This window comes from Nilaparvata lugens, chromosome 6 (assembly GCF_014356525.2).
Source record: "Nilaparvata lugens isolate BPH chromosome 6, ASM1435652v1, whole genome shotgun sequence".
Lineage (NCBI taxonomy): Eukaryota > Metazoa > Arthropoda > Insecta > Hemiptera > Delphacidae > Nilaparvata > Nilaparvata lugens.
In genome coordinates, this window is record NC_052509.1 from 22,195,956 (window position 1) to 22,211,951 (window position 15,996).

General features: G+C 33.8%; 1 protein-coding gene and 1 pseudogene across 1 annotated transcript in view; both read right to left on the reverse strand.

Annotated features, from left to right (window-relative positions):
* The window catches only part of LOC111049935 (muscle M-line assembly protein unc-89), a 316,788-nt gene that overhangs the window by 122,653 nt on the left and 178,139 nt on the right, over window positions 1-15,996 (reverse strand).
* Window positions 15,842-15,992, reverse strand: LOC120352121 (annotated as a pseudogene).

The window sequence follows — 15,996 nt, forward strand, 5'->3', positions numbered from 1 at the left end:
ATTTTCGAATTAAATAATCTTGAAGATTTATTGACGAGCCTCTCTACTTCTGAGATACACCATTTTCCAAGTAACAATGTTCCAGTAATAGTACTTTTATTCATTTTTGTCATACTTACTCAATTGCAGCTGTTTTCCATGCATTGAATCAAGCCGGTAAACAGCTGTTTGCAGAACAAGAAAACATACGATTTTCATTACAGCATACTATACTGTAAAGAGATCATATGCTTTCTTTACAGTCGAGTATGTTTCCTAGTTCTATAGTTAATATAGTCCTATGTTAATATTATAACTCAAATAATTCAAGAACTCATCTAAGAAGTTTCAAGTTATAAAAACTCATCTGAAATCATATAATATAGGCCTTTATTATCTTATTTGAGCTCGATGGGTCTGTCTGTTATAAACTAGGCGCTAGGGCTAGGTCATGTTTATAAAATGCAGTAACTCGAGCATAAGCAGGTAATGGTTTCTGTTTCTCAGTAATATTATTCTTTCTCAGATAAATATGACAAAATATATTGTACGTAACTTGTACGGTAACGTATTTACGGCATTCGTATGATAATTCTGCCCTCAACTACGTTTCGGGAAGAAACAATCATACTTATGCGGTAAATTATCGTTACCGGACTTGTGACGTAATAGTATATTTCGTACCTAGGGCCGAAAATGAGACTTGGCCTACGGCCTCGGACTTGAAAACCGATTTCGAGCCGGAAAAACATTTTTGCCCATGGTGCGAACGCTATTTTTCGCCACACAGAAAAATAAACAATATATATATATATGAGAATAATTGTTCATTAAGCACTTCCAAAAGCAAAAGTGGAAGGTCTTAGCTGTAGCAAATCTGAGGTAATCTGATTATCAGTAAATTGTCCAATTATTTTTATTTTTTATTCTGATTTGTGTAAATAACCTAAAAGATTATGTTAAATTATGTGGGAAGTTGAGTTTATACTTTTTTATTCTTTCAAATGACAATAATATATTATTATAAATGTTTTAATTATTGAATAATAAACACAAATAATGAAAAGTTTTTTGATCAGCTGTTTTAACACACTTGAAATTTGGCTAATTTGAATGTCAACGTCAACAATGCTTGTTGTCATCGACCTAGGAAGTTTAGGTTAGAAGTTCTATCCTACTCTGAAAATCGAATTTGAATAGTTTATAATATATATCTTATCTGTATTTCAATCATCCAAATAAAATGATAGTATATTATTGCAGAATACTTTATTCAATTCTAGAAGCATAAACTGGTTCCGTTTCATAAACTATTTGTAAAAACGTTCAGCACCATGGATATTGCCCAAGTAGTTCCAAAATTATCCACCAGGTTTTGTGATAAATGAAGTACTACTGTATGAGGTTAGATTCTATTATACTCTGAAAATTGAATTTTAATAGTTTATAATAATCTTATTTGTATTTCATTCATCCAAATAAAATGATAGTATCTTATCTTATTTCAAAATACTTTATTCAATTCTAGAAGCATAAACTAATTCCGTTTCATTAACTATTTTGTAAACATGTTCACATCAAATCAGAATCAGCTGACTTCAAGGTTATTTTACAGCCCTAGGGCCGTAAAAATTTTACTGGCCTGGTCAGAAAACAATCACTTTCGGCCCCCATATGACGCACGTTAGCCAGCTCATTACATCCAAGTGGGGCGAAAACATAGTTTTATTAAGTGGAAATCACTAAATCATGTAACGAAAAGGCTTCTCAAAGGCAACCTTTTTATAAAATGAGAACTAATTGATAGATGTGTAACAAGTGATCTACTAACTGTGAATTTAGTAACTGTAGTAATCTACTACTTGAATTTTGGTTGGTTGCGATCTTAAGCCTAGTTAATCTTCTCTGAACATTTGCATTATTTTGACAAGAATAAAATGAAAAAACTTTTATTGACGACACTAATAGAATGAATGCAACACTTGGTAATACGAGAATATTTTGTAAAATCAACTCTCCAACGTCTATCCTATCATGAAGAACCAAACCTCATCAAACCTAACAGAACATAAATCTAACAGTTTGTAACTATCCTGACAAGCTATAAAACAGGGCACCCAAGTTTTCTATTCATTTATGTTGATCACGTTTCCTACACAACGAATTTGTGGCGCGTATCGCTGGCGATGAATAATTGCCAGTGACCTTTGCTAACTTTACTCTGTTCTCACGTCTCGTTCAAATGCACAAACTGTCAATGCACAAATGGCCGATAACAGTTTCCCCAACAGAGACGTTCACCGTTCGGCACCATAGGCAAATTGTGCATTACGACTTCTCTTCAGAATATGTACAATATCTGCACATTCTATAGAATATCTATGCAATATCCTACAGATAATATAGAATATCTTGTTTCTACACTGGACAGAGTCGATGATTCGCGGAGGAGTCTTTGAATAGGTTGTTAAAGTGATGGACGTCGACGTCGTAGGATGGTTGCTGCCTCTTATTTATGAGATAGCCTCTCGAATCTGTGCCATAAGCCTCTACAAATAATGGCGAAGTCGTACATTGGTCATGGTAGTTAAATTGTTGGGGCGGTTCGATGAAGAATAGGAATGCTAAGTCTTGAGAAAATTTAAAAAGCCGCTTTGAAATATTATTAGGAAATCACAAGAACTTTGCAGGGAAGGAAGACGGAAGTTCAAATACCGTACCAAAACAATGGTGAATTGTAATTACTTGTGAATGGATTTAATTACTAACCAGAATTCGTTTTTAGAACATGTTCGCCCTCTTTCTAACTTGTTCGATTTAACAAAATGTATATCAAATGCTCAAATACAATTTTTGAAGACATTTGGATCATATTAAGAACCAATCCGAAAATGATTTGCTACTTCCAATGTCAACGTCAACAATGCTTGTTGTCATCGACCTAGGAAGTTTAGGTTAGAAGTTCTATCCTACTCTGAAAATCGAATTTGAATAGTTTATAATATATATCTTATCTGTATTTCAATCATCCAAATAAAATGATAGTATATTATTGCAGAATACTTTATTCAATTCTAGAAGCATAAACTGGTTCCGTTTCATAAACTATTTGTAAAAACGTTCAGCACCATGGATATTGCCCAAGTAGTTCCAAAATTATCCACCAGGTTTTGTGATAAATGAAGTACTACTGTATGAGGTTAGATTCTATTATACTCTGAAAATTGAATTTTAATAGTTTATAATAATCTTATTTGTATTTCATTCATCCAAATAAAATGATAGTATCTTATCTTATTTCAAAATACTTTATTCAATTCTAGAAGCATAAACTGATTCCGTTTCATTAACTATTTTGTAAACATGTTCACATCAAATCAGAATCAGCTGACTTCAAGGTTATTTTACAGCCCTAGGGCCGTAAAAATTTTACCGGCCTGGTCAGAAAACAATCACTTTCGGCCCCCATATGACGCACGTTAGCCAGCTCATTACATCCAAGTGGGGCGAAAACATAGTTTTATTAAGTGGAAATCACTAAATCATGTAACGAAAAGGCTTCTCAAAGGCAACCTTTTTATAAAATGAGAACTAATTGATAGATGTGTAACAAGTGATCTACTAACTGTGAATTTAGTAACTGTAGTAATCTACTACTTGAATTTTGGTTGGTTGCGATCTTAAGCCTAGTTAATCTTCTCTGAACATTTGCATTATTTTGACAAGAATAAAATGAAAAAACTTTTATTGACGACACTAATAGAATGAATGCAACACTTGGTAATACGAGAATATTTTGTAAAATCAACTCTCCAACGTCTATCCTATCATGAAGAACCAAACCTCATCAAACCTAACAGAACATAAATCTAACAGTTTGTAACTATCCTGACAAGCTATAAAACAGGGCACCCAAGTTTTCTATTCATTTATGTTGATCACGTTTCCTACACAACGAATTTGTGGCGCGTATCGCTGGCGATGAATAATTGCCAGTGACCTTTGCTAACTTTACTCTGTTCTCACGTCTCGTTCAAATGCACAAACTGTCAATGCACAAATGGCCGATAACAGTTTCCCCAACAGAGACGTTCACCGTTCGGCACCATAGGCAAATTGTGCATTACGACTTCTCTTCAGAATATGTACAATATCTGCACATTCTATAGAATATCTATACAATATCCTACAGATAATATAGAATATCTTGTTTCTGCACTGGACAGAGTCGATGATTCGCGGAGGAGTCTTTGAATAGGTTGTTAAAATGATGGACGTCGACGTCGTAGGATGGTTGCTGCCTCTTATTTATGGGATAGCCTCTCGAATCTGTGCCATAAGCCTCTACAAATAATGGCGAAGTTGTACATTGGTCATGGTAGTTATATTGTTGGGGCGGTTCGATGAAGAATAGGAGTGCTAAGTCTTGAGAAAATTTAAAAAGCCGCTTCGAAATATTATTAGGAAATCACAAGAACTTTGCAGGGAAGGAAGACGGAAGTTCAAATACCGTACCAAAACAATGGTGAATTGTAATTACTTGTGAATGGATTTAATTACTAACCAGAATTCGTTTTTAGAACATGTTCGCCCTCTTTCTAACTTGTTCGATTTAACAAAATTTATATCAAATGCTCAAATACAATTTTTGAAGACATTTGGATCATATTAAGAACCAATCCGAAAATGATTTGCTACTTCCAATGTTTCAAAATGCATGACATGATTTGTGCTCTCTTTAAACTTCAATGTATGAGAGTTCCCTGAATACTTCAAAAAGGAACGAATAGTGAGTGAAACCGTATTTGTTGTATCAATTATTGCAGAAGTCAAGCTGCAGAAATCGTAGAAATATATTATTAATTTCGAAAAATCAAGATAGAGAGTCAAAACTGGATAAATAAAACAGTGCGAAATACTCTATTAGTTTTTTGTCTTATAAGGAAGCAATCAAGACAGATAACGTTGTTTTCGAATTACAAATTTTTCCACTACTTAGATAATAATTTATTTGTTGAAACCAGCATGAAATACGTTACATGAGTTACTTAAAAAAATAGCTTTCAAGGGTTGAAGTAATCTCAATTTAAACGGCGGAAAGAATGTAAACTGAACCAGTCACCATGGGCTACACAATGGAATCAGTTGTTGGTATTGCTGCTAGCCACTTGTCTGCTGATAAAAATGAGAGGAAAAGAAGAAGGATCTGTGCAGAGAACTCCATCTTCTTCTTCTACTTCTTCTTCTTCTTCTTCTTCTTGATTTTCTCAGACTTCTTCTTTCCTTTTCTCCTCTGCTTCTTTTCCGATATGCCATTGACTTGCTTCTTCTGCTTATACTCTTGTTTATCTTCACTTATCGTAATTAAAATACTTCTCATTTTCTCAGCTTCCTTCTTCTCCTCCTGCAACTTATTTTCGCCCTTCTAAATTTTCTCCTCCTTTTTAATTTATTTCTCAATCTTCACCCTCACCTTATTCTCCTTATTTCTCCTACTACTCATTCTCCTTGTCTTCCCCATCCTACTCATTATCCTCTTCTTGTTCTAGTTTAAAAAAAAATTCTCCCTTCCTTCACTCAAGTTTCTCATCCTTCACCTCCTCCTTCCACTCCTAAGTATTCTTGTCCTTCCTATTATTATCATCATCCTCTTCTTCATCTCCTTGTTTCTACTCTACTTCTACTGCTATTTTTGTATTTTTCTCCTCCTCCTTCTTCCTCTTCCATTTTCTTCTTTTCCTCCTCCTCCTCCTCTATCTTAATCTCCAAGAAAAAGAAGGAACTCGATCATTTTCGAGGATATAAGGATAGATTGCAGTCTGCTGTGTCTACTAACCATAGAGAGTGTCGGTCAAATAGAGACGTGCTCTGAGTACGGCGGCAATCCCCTCTCCCGCCACCAACCACATCACACACCATCAGTATTCCCCGGAGAAGAGGAGCTTCTTGGAAGAAGAGCATCAAAGCTATGGAAGGTCCAGACCTGTGCTGAGAAAAGTAGCCCACTAGTAGCCCCCACTAGTACAGAACATTGCTCCGCTTTTCAATCACATTGTAAATCTGGGCTTCTGTCCACATACAGTTGACTATCATGCGTCCACTAGTTGACAAAAATCTGGTGTGGTAGGCCTACACTCACACAACTTTCCTTGCTCATTGAACTGTGAGCCTCATTCTTAAACGAGAATAATTTAGAGGAATAACATAATGATGATTGGCGGCAACATATTTGAAACTAAGATCACACTACTGTATATGTGTATATATAATTGTTTTCAGAGTACTTTTTCCTTTGTGTAAATTGTAAAATTCGATGATTTTTTTAAAAGTCGTCAAAACAGCTGTTCTACAGATGGAATATCTCGACTATGTGTTATTTTTATAAACTGCTCTACCTACCTACCATATGCACGAGAAGGAGTTTACAAAGTCCATTTCTCAAGGATGGGGTAGACCCTATTAGTTTCCAAGGAAAAAGACTCATGCCAGTTGATAGAGCTGATAAATAACTATACAGGGTATGAATTTGAAATAAATCAGTAAAGTCATTTTTGAGAAAATCGTGAAAAACATGGTTTTTTAGTAATTATCCGCCATTTTTTCAGCCATCTTGAATTGAATTTCTTATTGTCGGGTCCTCATGGTATAAGGACCTTAAGTTTAAAATTTTAAGACAATCGGTTAATTAGGAATGGAGTTATCGTGTAACACACACACACACACACACACACACACATACACACACACACACAGACCAACACCCAAAAATCGTGTTTTTGGACTCAGGGGACCTTGAAACGTACAGAAAACTTGAAATTTGGGTATCTTAATTTTTTTTGGAAAACAGTACTTTCCTTACCTATGGTAGTAGGGCAAGGAAAGTAACAAGCTGTGTCGGAGTTCACATGAATAGACATCACTATATTCATGAGACAATTGATTTTTCATAGTGAACTGTACCTATCTCTAGTCTTGCTCTAGTATGTGCCAGGTTAAAGCTATGTGTATCAATACGTTTTATCTCATGTTCAAAAATCCGAATTGGACTATTTTGAAACTGAAGTGTTTCATACTCAAAAGTTGAAGAAAACTAGTCAGTGGAAATGTTTATAGCTATGAAGGATAGTCAATAGGATCCGTTTTAAAATATTTAAAATCTCAAATACAGTATTATAGAATCAATACGGTACATATCATGAACAAGAATCATTAAATTATTTTCACATTGAATTTGATTGCTTGATTCAGTTTTGAATTCTTGAGTGGAATAAAACTCATTGCTAAAGCCCTAGCATATAAAACATAATAAATCCTGATTCCAAACATACAGCATTCGAGTATTTGACAATGTGTACGTTCTGTGTACAGAAATTGTTCCAGTTCCAATCGTAAATTGTTCCATCACGTGACTAGTGCAAAATGTTCCCATGGAACGCCATTTCAAAATCGTTGGTCAAAGCTTTTGGCGCGTACATATAAAGTTGATTTACACTAAACTGTGTCGTTTACTAGCTACCTGAATGAAGAAAGGCTGTTTTACAAACCTACCGTCTAGAAAAGTGTAAATTTCTTTTATCCCATTACTCTCAAATTTTCTATCGAGAAAAATTCATTTAATGAATGGTTATCAAACATCATATTGTTGGTTATGTATTCTATGCTATGCTAGGCTATGGTGAACAAACTATCAGCGCATGCGCAGAGAAGCAAGCAGACTACAATAATCGACCAATGAGAGCTCAGATAGTTGGAACTGTACCATGTCGGACAATTTACCACAATTCGACTGTGGGGCAGGATTTTGGAGCTGGAACAGGTTTCTGGAACAGAATCTGCCAAAATTCCTCCCATGGAACGCGGAACTTGGTAAATTGTAAATTGTGAATCGGACAATTTACCACATTCCATGTACACAGAACGGGCCCAATGCGTCTCGATTGGATGACATAATAGTCCCTATATCTAGTCACTATATATATATATATATATATATATATATATATATATTATATATATATATATATATAAAAGCGAAATGGCACTCACTCACTCACTGACTGACTCACTCACTCACTCACTCACTCACTCACTCACTCGCATAACTAAAAATCTACCGGACCAAAAACGTTCAAATTTGGTAGGTATGTTCAGTTGGCCCTTTAGAGGCGCACTAAGAAATCTTTTGGCAATATTTTACCTCCAACGGTTGTTTTCAAGGGTTTAAAGTTAGTCTTTTAGCATGTATATTCTTCTTCTCCCAATCTCTTAATTATAATTGAAATTTCCATATCATATGTTACTATAGAACTTAATCTAGATAGAGTACCTCTTCGAAACAGTTGTTAACTGGCAACTAAATTAATAATTTTGTCAGGTTGGCATTAAGTTGAATTGATTTTGTTAGGTTGGCACCAAGTTGAAGATTTAAATGCATTTATCGCGGAAAAATTGATTGGGCACTGCTACTTCAATCCTGGGAATATTATATTACTAGCCGTCAGGCTCGCTTCGCTCGCCATATCCGTTTAGCCAGACGTTTAGTCTGGACCCCCGACTGGATTGTCCTAACATATGATAAAAATGCAGGCGAGCGAAGCGAGCCTGCTGATCTCATATTTGGACGATCCAGTCGGAGGTCCAGGGGGCGGAGCCCCCTGCCTAGACGGATATGGCGAGCGAAGCGAGCCTGCCGGCTAGTAATATATAATTTTAGTATCCCTCCTATTTCAAATATTATATGATATTGTTGTTCACACTGAAAACATAAATAGTTTTTAAGAAGTGCTATGATCTGCTTTTGTAGAGGCATAAATGTAATTTGATAGTGATATTCTTTGTTTTATATTAGGACCAACCTATTACGTGGCATGCTCTGTAAAGACAAACCGAAAATATCAATCTAGAGAACAAAAGCATGTTCGAATAAAACTATCATTCGTTTATTGATACGTCTAATGACAATTTAGCCTACTCAACTCGTTCAAGCACAATCGTGTGAGATAATTTTAATGGACTTGGTCTAGATCTATTTATGAATGCTTTGATATAATATATCTGATATTCAAACTTTGAAAATATGTCAAGCTCATATCAATTTATTCTAAACTGTCATAGTAATTGACAAGAAACATTATACGGTATCATTTTCTCTTTCTTTGTTTTGCTTCTTAGTATTTGATGCTTATTGGTGAAGGTTATACGATCAATGATTAGTCAAATGATCCTAATACTAATTTTTGGAATGGAATAGGGTCTTTGAATCCGTAGAAAAATACATTCCCATTTTCTGAACTGGGTTAATTGATCTGGAGAGGAAGCAAAGAAACTGATTTAGTTCTACAATATGAGCGTGAAACTGGTCATTAATTTGGGATCTGGCTTCACTATTCATCACTTAAAAGCTATATACAGCAGATAAAAAATCTTATTTCTCCATTAACTTTCTCCAATAATTCATTATGAGAATTTATCGTACAAATCATACATTAATTAGTTGACGTGGATATAATTCCGGAAAAATAATCCACAATGTACTGTATAGTAATACACGATATTGCCTTCAATGGAAGTAAGCATGACTTAGACAACAAAAATAAATATATTAGAGTCTATAATATAGCTTGAAATAGACTATTCTGGTTTAGAGGAGTCTAGAATGACATAGAAGTATAAATAGAGCAGGAGCTATAAAAATAGCATTCTCCAAAACTGATACGAATTCTTACTATTATTGAATTGCAATTATTGATTCCCTCAAAAATCCATCAATGATTAATTATCCAAGAACTCTAATAATGGGGAAAGAGTTGGTATCTTGTCATGAACGAATTTTTTGGATAATGAAGGATAATAACGAGATTTAAGCTCGAATCTCTGCATACATCTGACGTGGCTCTTGACGACTACCAAAGCCTGTATGTCGCGTGTTTGCTATCTTAATTCATAATTAATTTAGCTTTAATCTCCGTCGTGCATGATTCAAAACTCGACGCTTTGTCTCATCTCCTTGACATCAATTGAGAGTCTTCTAAACCGTTCTCGAAAGTCTACCTCTATTGAATGGTGACAATCACCATTCACCAACAACAGCCTTCTACTAAATAGATATCCTATCGTTAATCAAGATGACACAGCGCGTGAATAAAGCTCAAAGTTTCTAACAAGGAGTGAATAGAGATTCATCAGAGAGAAGTAATTTCACTCCTCGTTCTCAATAAGACAAAAATAGATTTTTTGTAATTGTTGGGAGAATTAAAACGTACAGTATTTTTTATCAATACATACTATGTTTAATCTGAATTGAGACTCCCAGTTTATTCTATAAAACGGGATCAAATATTTATAAAAATAAAGGGAGGGCTCTTTATTATTCCGCATTGTTTACCATTTTTTCATCATCAATTTGATTCCTTTGATTCTACTTCTAAAGCAGTCGTTAGGTCATGTCAGAGGCCCGGAAGTTGATCAGTTGCAACCTGAAAACTCTGACACCAGACATGAGTCAGCCAGGTCACTCGTTATTATTATCATTTCTTCTATATTATCAGAGATTCGATAATGCATATTTGAATATAGGTTGTCCTGAATATGTATCACACAATCTAGGCAGGAATAATCCACCTTAGAAATAATATTTTTGGATGGATAAAATTTCCAGTGACATCTATATCCAAGTATCTCAAGACATTTGAAGTACTGTATTGATTCGATTATTATTAGTAATACGATGAAGAATGAATGAATACTCACATGAATATTTTCAAAATTAGAATAAACCAATGGAGAGGAAAACCTCACCTGGAACAAAAAGAAAGATAATGTTTTAATTAGTGTTTAACATTAGATGTTGAAAATAAGGATAAAATATGACTACAGGTATCATATTAACATGAATATCTCATATATCAATAATTATCCTCGTTCCCTCCATATTCCATTAATAATTTTTATCGGTTATTCAGATCCGTTATCTCTCTGAAATCAAACAGATGGCCAGGAAAAGGAGGGGAGGAATAGTAGTATCAAAGTAAATAATTCGTATTGGTTTTTAGTTGAATGAGAACATTCAACTTAATCGCCTATCATTATGAGCCAGTCTCAGTTGAAACAACTTGTAGGATGGCTCGAATTACTAAGTCCGCATGTGAGTTAATTCCCAAAGTACCTACTTAATTAAAGTTCAACAACCAAGTAGTATGCAAGGTAATACAAACATTTCAGCGTTAAGTATAGAATAACAAATTGTTTCCCTTCCATGGATGTTGTTCAATCATTTCGTATTAAGAACCAACCGGTGAAATGCCATAAAACAGGCAAGCAGCATAATCACTGTTAACGTTAATGGTCTGCCAGTTCTTGCATTACTTCATGGTGGTAAAACTTGACTACAAAGGAAGCCTCTACGACTTTGAGTCCATAATTTTTATAGATGGTGCTTGTAGCTTGAAATTTATACAATCTTTGCTAATAGGAAATATCAATATCATCCACAAATCAGAAACTAACCCCTAAATAGCGATTTAATGTAATTCTCCTCGCAACGCAACGTCAAAGTCGATAATGGACTATGCATAAAATAAGGAATATCTTGAAAATGTAACAGTATCAAAGAAATAGTTAGAGTCCCTATACCTACATGATACTACTGTGAATGCGTTTTGATATTAAATTTTAAAATTCATTGGAATTCAGAAGAAGAGGGCAAGTAGCTTGGTGGTATTGGCCTGTTTTTCATTCAATTATAAATTGATCGTAAACAACAGGAGAACAATTATAGAGATAGCCTAATCTTCGTAGGGCTGTGAGAAATAATGTTTTTCCATTATTTATTCATTTAAACAATTTACAATCGATAAAATTCTGATGTCCTCTCCTGATGGTGATTTTTAACGCTGAATTATTGAGGAAGCTTTGTTGTCAGATTGTGACATTTAGTTTCCTCTCATTTTTAAGGGGATGAATAAATTCCCATCAATTTATTTTTTCGCTTCATCAAATTAATCGATATCTAGAATACTATATCTATTCAATCTCAATAGAAACTAATCAAATTCGATGCTGTAACATCAATAGAGTTATAGAATAACTATAAACACTCTATTCCCCAGCAATAATTGTGTTCAAGATTATAATATGAAGACAGATATGATCTCAGAAGTAGAAATGTCCAAATTAGGCAGTGGTTTCGCTTGGACTCACATCAGTGCTTAAGATGTTTCAGCTAACAATTATTATTGTCTAGTCACTAAAAAAAAACAATGGACTATTTTTTCTGAAAAACGATTTGTGACCTGCCAGTGTGAACCTGCCTTTTGTGTTTGAGGTTTTCCCGCAATAGCTGGTCGGTGCTTTTGAAAGCGACCATCAAACTGCTACTGTTCTATGTAGTGCAATTGCAATAGCCTCAAGTCACTACTGCTATCAGCCGCATAACAAGCAGATACAATGTGATCGGAATAAAATACATTAATCTACTCCACTTAATAGAGTTTGAGATAGAGTTGATAGTCTGCAAGTTATATTTTTTGAAATTATTTTTCGTTTAGAGATCTGTTTCATGCTGGACATTGTAAACGACAAGCCTACCCTCTCCTCTAGAATTTTTCTTTTTTTTGGAATCTGCAACAATCAGCCTATTTGAATGTCTTATTTAAATATTGGCTTTGAAATATTCTATATTGGAAAGTTTTATACTTATTTACCAGATATTGTATAATCAACAAAATTAAAAAGCTCATTCAATGAAGATGAGCTTGCTAAAATTTCCACTTCTTCAACGATTTAAACTTTTTAATTGAATGAAAAAAATCATTCTACATTACTTATATCATCGAGAGTATTCATAACGTTATTATTACTATAATATTTAAAAGTTTCTAGATGTTAAGTTACAGAGAAGAGAAACTTGAAAAACAGTTCAGACTGCAAGAATTTGAAATTGACAGTTATAGGTGATCTTGATGACCACCATATAAGTCGAACACAAATTAATGAGGTTCGTTCAAGTAATAAATTTAAATTTCAAAATCGATCCGGCTTAAAAAACAGTAGCAGGCCAAAGCTCGCAGGTTAATATAATCCGATAAAAATAAACACTTGTATACATGGCTGACTCGTTTCTCGTGAATGGAAGGTAACCAGGAATTTTGATTGACACACCGCTATTAGCAACTGGTAGTTGAACTTATGATGAGAAACACCAATGTATATAAATAGATATTCACTATAAAAGTAAATATATTCCATATGCCTTGAAAAAAACATTACTACTGTCCTCCTCTTGAAAGTTTTCCATCATTTTCTCACAGGCGGCAATAACTTATGACTTGGCAAATCGTTCAGTGCTAATAGCTCTTAATATAAGGCTACCAGCTATCACTAATACGCTGCTATCACTCATATCTCCACTGTTTAAAGAGGCAGGTAATGAATAATATAGATTGAAAAAATGACATGACGTATATGATGTTTGAACATTTTCCATCAGTTGAAAATGATAGTTTATTGTTAAGGAATATAAAATATGTTTAAACTGTGAGACCGAATTCTCTTAAGCAATACACATTTTCGCATGATTCAAATTCTCTAGTACCCTTGCTCGAAATTTTGGGTTCTGATAAAATTTTTTTATTATGACAACTCCTATAACAACTTATACTATCAGACAACTTACAAGTGAAACTCCTATAAATATTGATTGTCAGAAACATAGAACGTAAAAATGGTAAATTTCGTCATGATATCTTAATTGCAACCTTTATTGGCCTATCCTAATGATTTTTGCCGTACATGAATAGTCAGTATGATGATCAGTGATGATTGCAAGAGAACAGATGCACATTCTCACTTCTCAGTGCATTAAATCCTAGCACAGTTCTCTTTCTACAAAAAGAAATAAGTTTTCTTTTTCGGCGACAAGAGAGCCGATAAAAAGTTGTAATGTGGTGCTGTGAAGATGTTCAGGGTCGTTCTGGGAATTCCTTAGATAAGACTTATAAATTCCATGAAGGAAGAGCATAGAGCAGACAACATTCTAGACTGGGCTTTTTCACCAGCTGCAAACATAATCATCTCAAGCTGTCGTTCTCAATAATTGGGAGTGTTTAAAAAAAAAACAGTGACATTTCCTTACTTTTCAGTACTTAAGTACGTTCAGCCTCCTAGCGTTTCTATAGTTTTTTTCTGAAACAATATTAATTTATTCCAAGTTGATTCATGTGGAATACTCTAATAAATTCATTCAGGATCAATACGATTCCAATGATAATGGATGCTTATGCTAATAAAGTAAAAAAACCATGTTAACGATAAAAAATACTTGTTACAAATTATGGTTTCGGTAATTTCTTTAGAACTTTCCCATGCATCCTTCTCTTTTAAGCCTCTCAGATACATTTAAAATGTTGAATTTCTCATCACAAATATCATAGAAAACAATTTCTCAATATTTTATTGGAACATCTCGCTCCTTTCTTATGTATATTTTCAGCTATAAGTTCTAGAATCATATTATTCTATTATTATTCCATTCCAGGATGTGATAATATTCTTAACAATACGGGTAAAATAATGATGAATAATAATAATTATTAGCAATAAAAGAACCAAAATACGTTACTACTACAATGGTCCAAAACAAATTATTGACATACAACCACTTAACTGGCCCTTGAAAATGATACGAGAATATTACAGGATAAAAAATTATTCCACTTTATGCCTGGGAGAGCAAAGTTAGGGTGCAGCCCCTAACGTTCAATGCTTCAATACATTATAAACTTGTAAGGGGATTAAACTAGAGTGATTAAAATATAATATGAATTGTATTTATTGAGATGTGTATTGAAATGAGGCCGGTTCACACTCAAACTTATCGTTCCTTCCCAACCTACAAAGTATGAAAATGGATTCAGATGTGGAATATTTTGATTATTCATTGAGAAATTTTATCATTCATATAATATCTATCTGGACATTTACTGAAATACTCAAAATATTTTGAAGCAAACCAATATATTCAGATTTTCAGCATGGTCATTCATCATTCAGATTCAGAATTTCAACCTGTCATTCATAATTCATTACGGTAGTATTTGAAAGAGAATTTTTCAAGTAAAGTTAGAGCAGAGATGACCGAATAGTATTCGTTCTACTATCTAACATAGCTGTGACTAAAACCTATTTCACATCAAGTCAATTAGTCATTAATCAAATCCACCATTAATCATTACAAGTGTTTAGAATAAAGGATATCGATGTCTGTGATTAAGGTTGGGGCGTAGTGCAGGCAATTTGAGGGGAAATTTGAGATTTCCATAAATGGAGAAGGTCGCGTAAACAACGCTTCTGTCCAGATGCTAGCTGAAACGCCTTGACCTGACCCATCGGGCGTCTTCTCTTTATTCTATCAAACGGCTCTCTATTTGCTATTTCTCTCTCTCATTGATTCATTCTTTTCATTAAGATTTTGCTATTTCTCTCTCGTAATTCAATATTTAGATTTTGCTTTTTCTCTCTCTTGCAGATTCATTCTCCACACTATTAGCAAATAAATAAGTTACAGATTAATTAATGTAAAGCAAATATTGAGATAATTAATAATGAAGGTACATTAATCTCATTGATAGAGAAAAAAGAATTCAACTATTATTCAATAACTAATAAAGGTCTTGAAGTATTGATCAAGATAAACAGCATTTTGATGAAATGAAGATTTGCTAAATAAATATTAATGACAGTTAGATTACAATAATAAAGAAAAAATACTAAATATGCAATGGAATCGATCTATTTCCATGCTTCAGAATAATAATAATTATTATTAATAGTGAAGAATTGAAAAAATCAAAGTTAAAAGTATCAAAAAAATGTGGAACGCTTCACGATTTTGCGTGTCATCCTTGCGCAGGGGCCATGCTAGAAAGGTTTGAGATATCGATGTGCGGTTTTCACCATACCTTTTCTCTGGAAATCCTGTATCGGAATCATGTATCATATGACCAACTTCAAATTGAAAAA